Source organism: Mauremys reevesii, linkage group 16 (assembly GCF_016161935.1).
Source record: "Mauremys reevesii isolate NIE-2019 linkage group 16, ASM1616193v1, whole genome shotgun sequence".
Lineage (NCBI taxonomy): Eukaryota > Metazoa > Chordata > Testudines > Geoemydidae > Mauremys > Mauremys reevesii.
The window spans coordinates 15,589,464-15,598,248 of NC_052638.1; positions in this window are offsets into that span (position 1 = coordinate 15,589,464).

An 8,785-nucleotide genomic window follows, 5' to 3' on the forward strand; every position below is an offset into this window, starting at 1 on the left:
CCACTTAACATTTTGTACAGAAATATAAATGATTGGAGGCATTTTAGTGTTGATTTACATGTTTTACTGCTCACTGTAGTAATGGTGTCAAATTTCCATCCACACTTGTGAAGCAATTGACAAAAAATAGCTACAGTGTTTTATGGTTAGCAGTGTGGTTTATTCAGGTTTGGGGTTTTTTTTGTTTTGTTTTGTTTTTACACTTTGAGTAATAACACATTTTCCAGTTTACTACTGCTTTACTTACATATTTATTTGGTTTGGGGGATGGAGGGGGTTAAGAGTAAGAGAGGAACCAGATAAATTTTCACTTGGGCTTTTTTTTTAGTTGATTAATGCTCTTCATGTCCTTCGTTCATTATTGTTAATGCAGGAATACTTGGAATTATGAGCTGTGAGCTTGGAACCTCTGCACACACCCATGTCCTCATAACAAAATGCAAATTATTGAGTAATCTGACAGCAATAGCTGTAACAACACAACACAGGCTTGCACATGTTCTAACAATCTGATTAACATTTTTGTGGATTTGAAAAATATATATTATATTTAGTCAAACTGGCATCTTTGGTGAATGCAAAATAATTTTCTTATTCATTAATGCAACAGGAAGTGAATTGTGTCTGTGAAAGACTACCAGGAAAAATGTGGTTTGTCTAAAAAAAAATCAACAAAATGAAGTTTTTTTTATGTTAATGCCAGTCAATTAATAATTAGTCTGTTATTAATTCCTAATTATTATAAGGCATCCATAGCTGAAGGTGCTATGATGGCTTCGATGACAGAGAAGAACTAAAAACAGGATTTATCATAAGGCAATTTGCCCAATGCGATCAAAGAATATGCATAAACTCCACATAAGACACTACAAATGGAAAAGGGAACAAATAAAAATAATAAAACACATGATAGCTAGCAGTCTTTCTACATTTTAAAACAATTTTTTATAGTTTTTTCTAGTACAGTCAATTACATTAACATACCAAAAGTAGCCCCATTTGGAACTTATTTCTGGTGGGTTTGATCATGTCTATGCCCCAATTTGCCTGTGTTTCTTATTTTAAAACACAAGTTCAGCAAATTATGCTAATGATTTTTTTTGAAGTAAGTGTAACTGGAGCAAGAACATACATTCTTAATATATTGCAACCCACCTATATTCATTTAAACCAAAATCAGATAGTGTAAATAAATGGTAATATTTATTTTACAGTGAAATTCCCACTCATATCCTACCCAAAGTCTAACTAATAGGGCACTGTGCAAATCTTCAAAAATTTTCTCAATACTTTTAAATCCAGCACTTTGGGATATACCTGGCATGAGGACCGTTGATTCCAAGGGATTTAAAGTGCAGTGAGAAGACCCGAATGCTTAATTCCTGTCTCCCTTATTGCTAAGTAAAGTGCTGATCTGGACCACACTGTACATCCTATGGGGTATTCTGAACTCTGAGGCTTCTGTGGAAATAAATGAAAAATGAATAGATTGCGCCATTGCATGGAGGCAACACTTATGGCTTCATATGTTATGTTGAAGGAACCAAGGTCTTGTTAATGATGGAAGGGGAGAGATGGATATTATCACATTACGTGGTATTAAAAGCTAGTCATATACAACACTCTGCCAAATGTGGGAGAGATGGAAGGGGATGCTGCCTCCCCAGTGCCTCCTTGCAACTTCCCTAGGTTCAGTTCCTAGCACTGAGCAGGGGCTTTTCCCCCTTCTTCTTTCTGGAAAATGCTGCACTTCCCATCTGCCTCCAGCAGGGGCGGCCCATATGCAGCCAGCAGCAGAATGCTTGTTGTCTTTTCTCCCCTGGGTGCCAAGGAGCCGCCGTCTGCCTCCTGTCAGGCCCGTGGGCTGGCCCTGGGGCCAGGGGTTGTGGGAGGCAGAATGGCTGGAGGCAGGAAAGGGGTCGAATGGCTGGGGGGACGGAAGCCCGGCCAGGTCCTCCGAGCGCTGGGGCTTTCTGGGCAGACTGGGCGTGAGTGGGGACCTTACGGAGTGGGCATGGGGAGACGCTAAGGGTATGTCGACGCTGCACCAGGGATGGTGCAAGGATGTTTCGTGCCCTAGGCGAAACTGCCACCTTGCGCCCTCCCCCTCCCACGCCCCCGCCCTGAGGCACCCCCCCCCCCGGGCCCTGAGGCACCCCCCCACGGCAACTCCCCCGCTCCGCCCTTAAGCGCCCCCCCTTGTGACAGCTCCCCACCCCCAGGCCCTGAGGCACCGCCCTTGCGCCCCCTTGTGACAGCTCCCCACCCCTCAGGCCCTGAGGCACCCCACGGCAGCTCCCCACCCCCAGGCCCTGAGGCACCCCCGCGGCAACTCCCACTCCGCCCTTAGCGCCCCTTGTGACAGCTCCCCACCCTCCCGGCCCTGAGGCACCTCCCCACGGCAGCTCCCAGGCCCTGAGGCACCCCCTGCGGCAACTCCCCGCTCTGCCCTTAAGTGCCCCCTTGTGACAGCTCCCGGCCCTGAGGCACCCCCAACGGCAGCTCCCACCCCCGGCCCTGAGGCACCCCCCAACGGCAGCTCCCACCCCGGCCCTGAGGCACCCCTGCAGCAGCTCCCCTGCCCTGAGGCACACCCCTGTGGTAGCTCCCCCTGCCCTGAGGCACCCCACAGCAGCAGCTCCCGCCTCCGCCCCGCCGCACCCCACCCCGCCCCAGCTCACCCCGGCCCCACCTGCTCCCCGAGCATGCTGTTGCTGCTTCTCTTCTCCTGCCTCCCAGGCTTGCGGCGCCAATCAGCTTAGGTGCTGCAAGCCTGGGAGGCGGGAGAAGTGAAGCAGCCACGGCGAGTTTGGGGTGGAGGCGGGGCAGGGGTGAGCTGGGGCGGGGAGTTCCCCTGCGTGCTGCCCCCCGCTTACTTGATGTAGGCGGCCCTCCTCGCGCTCCCCTGTCCCAGCTCCCTCCACCTAAATACCGGCGGCAACTGGGGCGGCCGAAGATCCAGCCACCGCAGTCACTGCCGAAGAAAATGGCGCCCCCCAAATCCTAGTGCCCTAGGTGACCATCTAGGTCACCTAAATGGTTGCACCGGCCCTGCACTGCACACGACTACGCCCAGGTCTGTGGCACCCAGGCATGTGGGACTCAGTGCTCCCCAGCCCGTGCTTGAGCGTCCACGCTGCGTTGTAAGCAAGGGCTGACGGATGCTGGACCTGGGTGCCAACATGCCTGTTCTGTGCTTGCTGTTAAATAACACCCCTGACTCCGGTCTGCATCCACACTGCAAAACCACAGGGCTCGAGCCCAGGTCTCAGCGGGACTTGGGCTCTGGCCCACCCCCCAGCAGGGTCCTAGACCCCAAGTCCTGAGTCAGACTGATTTGTGTGCGAATGGAAAGGGGACTTAGTCTCAAACCTGAATCAGGCCTCAGCTTAGAGTGCCGTGTAGACGTATTCCTTAAGAGCCCAGGGAGGGGAGGCAGGACAGAGGAAGGGTGGCCAGCTGTCTGGTTTTCTACTGGAACCGCTCAGTCGAAAAGGGACCCTGGCAGCTCTGGTCAGCACCCCTGACCAGGCTGCTAAAAGTCCGGTCAGCGGTGCAGTGGGGCTAAGGCAGGCTCCCTGACTACCGTGGCTCTGTATGGCTCTTGGCAACAGCAGCATAAGCAAGGCTCATATGCGTAGGAGCAGTCGGGGGCTCCGCACGCTGCCCCCACCCCAAGCACCGCCCCTGCAGCTCCCATTGGCTGCAGTACCAGCGTAGGAGCCGGAGGGGGGTCATGAAGTTGCTTCCAGGAGCTGCTTGAGGTAAGCATCACCCAACCCTTCATTTCCATCCCCAGCCAGAGCCCTCACCCTCCCGCACCCCAACTCCTTGTCCCAGCCCAGAGCCCCCTCCCACACTCCGAACTGCTCAATCCCAGCCCGAGCCCTCTCCAGTACCCCAAATCCCTCACCCCCACCCCACCCCAACCCAACAGAGTAGGGATGGGGCAAGGGTGCTCCATTTTATGCAAGTAGAAAGTTGGCATGAGAATGAGAATGGTGGAATGAGAGGTGGTAGAAGGAAGATCCTGGGATGAGGAGAAATAGAGAGAGAGAGAAAGGTAGGAAGAGATTGGGGGTAGAGTGATAGGAAAGGGATGAAGAAGGTAGAGAGTACAAGAGCCAGAGAAGAAAAGTTAATGAGAGGGAAAAGAGAGAGGCAGTAGTGGAAGGAATGGAAGAGTTGGGTGAAGAGTGAGCTAAGGAAAAGCAAGGTGGATGGCAAATTAATCTGCACTGCTCTATAGAGAATTAGATGCCGAAACTCAAACATTGTGTGCTTGCTGTTAAATAACACTAGGCAGCAGGAAGCACAGTTCTTTAGGCCGAGGGTGGGCTGGAGAGCCTTGCTGCCAGAGGTGAGAGTTGGCACTACTGTGAATGGAAGGGAAGCCCCAGTGTTGCTACATATGGAGAAAGGAATATGCTGCTTTGTTGTTATGTTGTTTTTCATGCTATTTTAGTCTGGTTTTTTGAATATTTTTAACAACATTTTTGTGCCACTGTGGTTTTGTGCATGTTTATTGGTATTCTAACAGAAACAAGCCTGCCATCTGAAGGTTTTGCTAATGTAGAATTCCAGTTAACTATCAGCAAGATTCTTAATGATGAAATTCTTGATGAAATTCTTAACGATTCTACACTTGGATGATGGAAGGGTCTGAACATGTTTTTTATTAGTCTACATAAAGTATCAAAGCCCACTAAAATTCATAAGGTTTAGAAGTTCAGATAAGTATAAATTAACCTGTTTGGCCTCAACATTGGATTAGAATTCTCCCAGTACTCTCACTTTCCACAGGGTGGAGCAGTTTAATTCAAAGCAATGTAAACAATTATTTAAATCACTTGTTTTTCTATCATTGATTTTAAATCTAGCCAAGACATTGTAAAACTGATTTGAAAGTTTATGCTATTGAAAATTTAGATACTACTGATAGGATATCTTATCAATTTTCTAAACTATTATAGGCAAAAAACAAAATATTGAAAATTAAGGCCCTGATTCTGCAAACACTTAAGCAGGTACCTAACTTTACTCATTTGAATAGTCCTACTGACTTCAAAGGGAGTACCTGTGATTAAGGTTAAGTATGTGCATAAGTGTTTCTAGCAACAATTGCTAATATTTTTTAATAACAACTTTTCTCTCAGCGGTATAAAATCTTTATCCCTTCAAAATTAAGATGCATAAGTGCTATCAATTAAAATGCATTTATCCTAGTATGTTAACATAATTATTGAGCATCATTTTATGTACACACAGGCCAACATTTTCAAAACTTGTCATATTTAAGTACCTACATATCTTAGAAACACAAGCCCCAGTGATTTAGAAACTGGGAGCCCTGATGGAGGGTATAGCTTGGCTGAAGCACTTTATCTTTCTTCACTTGTGGAAGTAGAATATGTTGGAAGGTAGTTTGGTTGCACATACAGCACAGGCTATTTGCTTATCAATTTTGTGGTGTTCTCACAACAAGGATGTTAATGAGGTACTAGACTTGCATTTTTGTTTTTGTTTTTTTAGCATAGATGAGCGTTTTAAGTGTGAAAGTTCTCAGCAGAAAAACATCCCTATGTAAAATCTGAAATTCTACTAACAATTAGGAAGCTAATTCAAGAAACAAGTACAAACAGCCACTTTAGCCATTTAAGAAAATTAAAAGCTGCCAGTATGTCAAACTATCTTTTGTTATGCCAGATAAATAAATAAATAAATGTGGTTGATTTTTTTTATTTTTTTTAATAATGATTTTCAGGCATCCTGACTCTCAGCGACATTTCCATTACTTCCTGGTATCAGCCAAGTTAGACATAGGGGAAGACATCTTGATGCCATTGAAGTCAATGGCAAAACTCCCATTGACTTAGCACGGCCAGGATTTTACCTTTACTGAACAGCCTTGCTTTAGCCAAGCACGTCTGGCCTTCTCTAAAATGCTAGAAGTACAGTAGGTTAAATTCATCACAGGCATAAGCTGGTAGAAGTGTGTGGTGTTGCACCCGTAATTGTGGTGAATTTGGCTCATTTTTCACTTAATTAAATCAGATTAATTTGTTCCTTTATTTAATTGACTGAAACCTAAGAAACTAAATAATTTTGTACATAGGTCATGCTTAAAAGCTTGTCAGTTCACTTAGATATTCACTAAACGTTATCTCAATGTTTTCACAAAAAGAACAGGAGTACTTGTGGCACCCTACAGACTAACAAATTTATTTGAGCATAAGCTTTCGTGGGCTACAGCCCACTTCATCGGATGCATAGACTAGAACATACAGCAAGAAAATATTTATACATACAGAGAACATGAAAAGGTGGAAGTAGCCGTACCAACTGTAAGAGGCCGATCAATTGAGATGAGCTATCATCAGCAGGAAAAAAAAAACTTTTGAAGTGATAATCGAGAATGGTGTAGAGAAAGGTAATAAGTTCGTTTTTTTTTTTTACCCCTTCACATAACACAAGAACCACATAATGCCCAATGAAATTAATAGGCAGCAGGTTTAAAACAAACAAAAGGAAGTACTATTTCACACAACCCCCAGTCAACCTGTGGAACTTTTTGCCAGGGGACATTGTGAAGGCCAAAACTATAATTGGGTTTAAAAAAAGAACTAGATAAGTTAATGGAGGATAGGTCCATCAGTGGCTATTAGCCAAAATAGTCCAGGATGCAACCCCATGCTCTGGGTGTCCTAAGCCTCTAACTGCCAGAAGGAGGGATTGGACGATAGGGGATGGATCCTTTGATAATTTCTCTGTCCTGTTCATTCCCTCTGAAGCATCTGGCATTGATCACTGTTGGAAGACAGGATATTGGACTAGATGAACCATTGATCTGACCTAGTATGGCCATTCTTATGTGCTCCTTATGTTCTCTGTCAATAATTTTTCTTTTGTTTTGCTCAAAAGAGAAAGGGACAGGTGATGCACATTCTAAAAGAGAGAACAGTGAAAATTTACGTTAATAGAACTGACCATTCCCAGAAAACATCTTCAGTTGTTTCCTTTCATGATAAAATAATGAGCCTTCATGTATCGAAATCCTCCATAGCTAGATGGATCAAAGGCTATATTACCAGCGTTTATTCAGCCATAGATAAAGCTCTTTCAGAAGAGATCAGAGCCCACACATTATGTTTCACACTGGTATGAAACATTGTTGTCCAATCATCTGCCCCTTTGTCATCCATCATCACCTTCATGATGTTTTTCCAGTTTGATAGTCATATCTTTGCAGATCATGCTTCGGAACTGCCCTATAATGGGTCTGCACTACTTTTTCATTTTAGTGATGGGAGAACATTCTCCTTTCAGTCCAACCTTATCACCTCCTCTCTGTTCATCTCTCATATGTAATTATGTGGCCCATATTACTGTAATATCTGAGCATCTTATAGTCTTTAATGTATTTAACCTCACAGTACTCCTGTGAAATAGGGAAGTACTAACATCTCCAAGGCATAAAGAGACTAAGGGCAGGTCCATACTCACCGCGCGGGTCGACGCGGTGAGTTCGACTTCTCCGAGTTCGAACTATCGCGTCTAATCAAGACGTGATAGTTCGAACTCCCCGCACACTCCGGTCGACTCCGGAACTCCACCACCGTGAACGGCGGTGGCGGAGTCAACCTTGGAGCCGTGGAGTTCGACCCCGCCGCGTCTGGACGGGTAAGTAAGTCAAACTAGGGTACTTCGAGTTCAGCTACGCGACGTACCCTAGTTCGACCCCCGCCCTTAGTGTAGACCAGGCCTAAGTGACTTGCCCAAGTAAGCCTGTGGCAGAGCAAGGAACTGAATCTAGGTTTCCTGATTCCTAGGCTAGTACCCTAATGACTGGATCATCCTTCCTCCCTCCTGACTTTTCCTTATTGTTTTTTAGGTACCAAAAGTCTCAGATATGAAGACTAGCCAGGCTGCACAATGGGAAATTTGTTCCCTGAATGATTCTCTGTCTAGAACTGATCTTTTCCCCATTCATCCCCACCCAATAGAATTTCTTTAGGTATTTCCATGGTGGCCTTTGAGTCAATGCATATACTTAATAAGGTGTGTTACTGTTAAGAAATTCATATTTAACCAACTAATAGGAATGTAGAGTTTCTATACAACTTTGGAAGTACTTGTCTGGCTCCAGGGCAGAGAAAGCTCGAGACCAAGCCCCAGAGCCTCTTGGATAAATCTGACTTGCTTCTAAGGTTTGAAGGAAATTATGTTCAGCCCTAATATCTCAGAGTGGGCAAATGGTCAGTCCCTGAAAGAAAATAATCAACTAACAATTTTTTCACTTACAGGGCTAAACTGGACTTTCGGTTTCATGACAGAGCAGCACTACACCTCTCCAGAGAAAAAAATCATTGACTACACAAATGATGGTATAAGGTAGTTATATCTTTTTCTAGTTTTGACCCAGTTGTTGTTAGTATTTGCTAAAATTCCATCTAGTCACATTCAGATACTACTTAAAAAGTGAATTTATTTTCTTTTCATTGTGATGATTCTGATGATTTTGTTTTTAAATTACTCTGTCAATATCCATCACGCTTGTACTCATTGAATATTTACATGTAAATGTAGGTCACAATTCAGGAACTGCTACGGGGTATTCAACGTCCACTAATCCTTTTTATGTTAAATGCTCTAGTTGTGAAGAAAAAATACAGTTGGGACTGTGCTAACTGCAACAGGAGTTTTAGGTTTTATGGGTGTAATTTAGAGTGTAACCTGACCATATATTTTAGGACACAGGGAGAGTCATAGTTAAGGTTTTTTTATT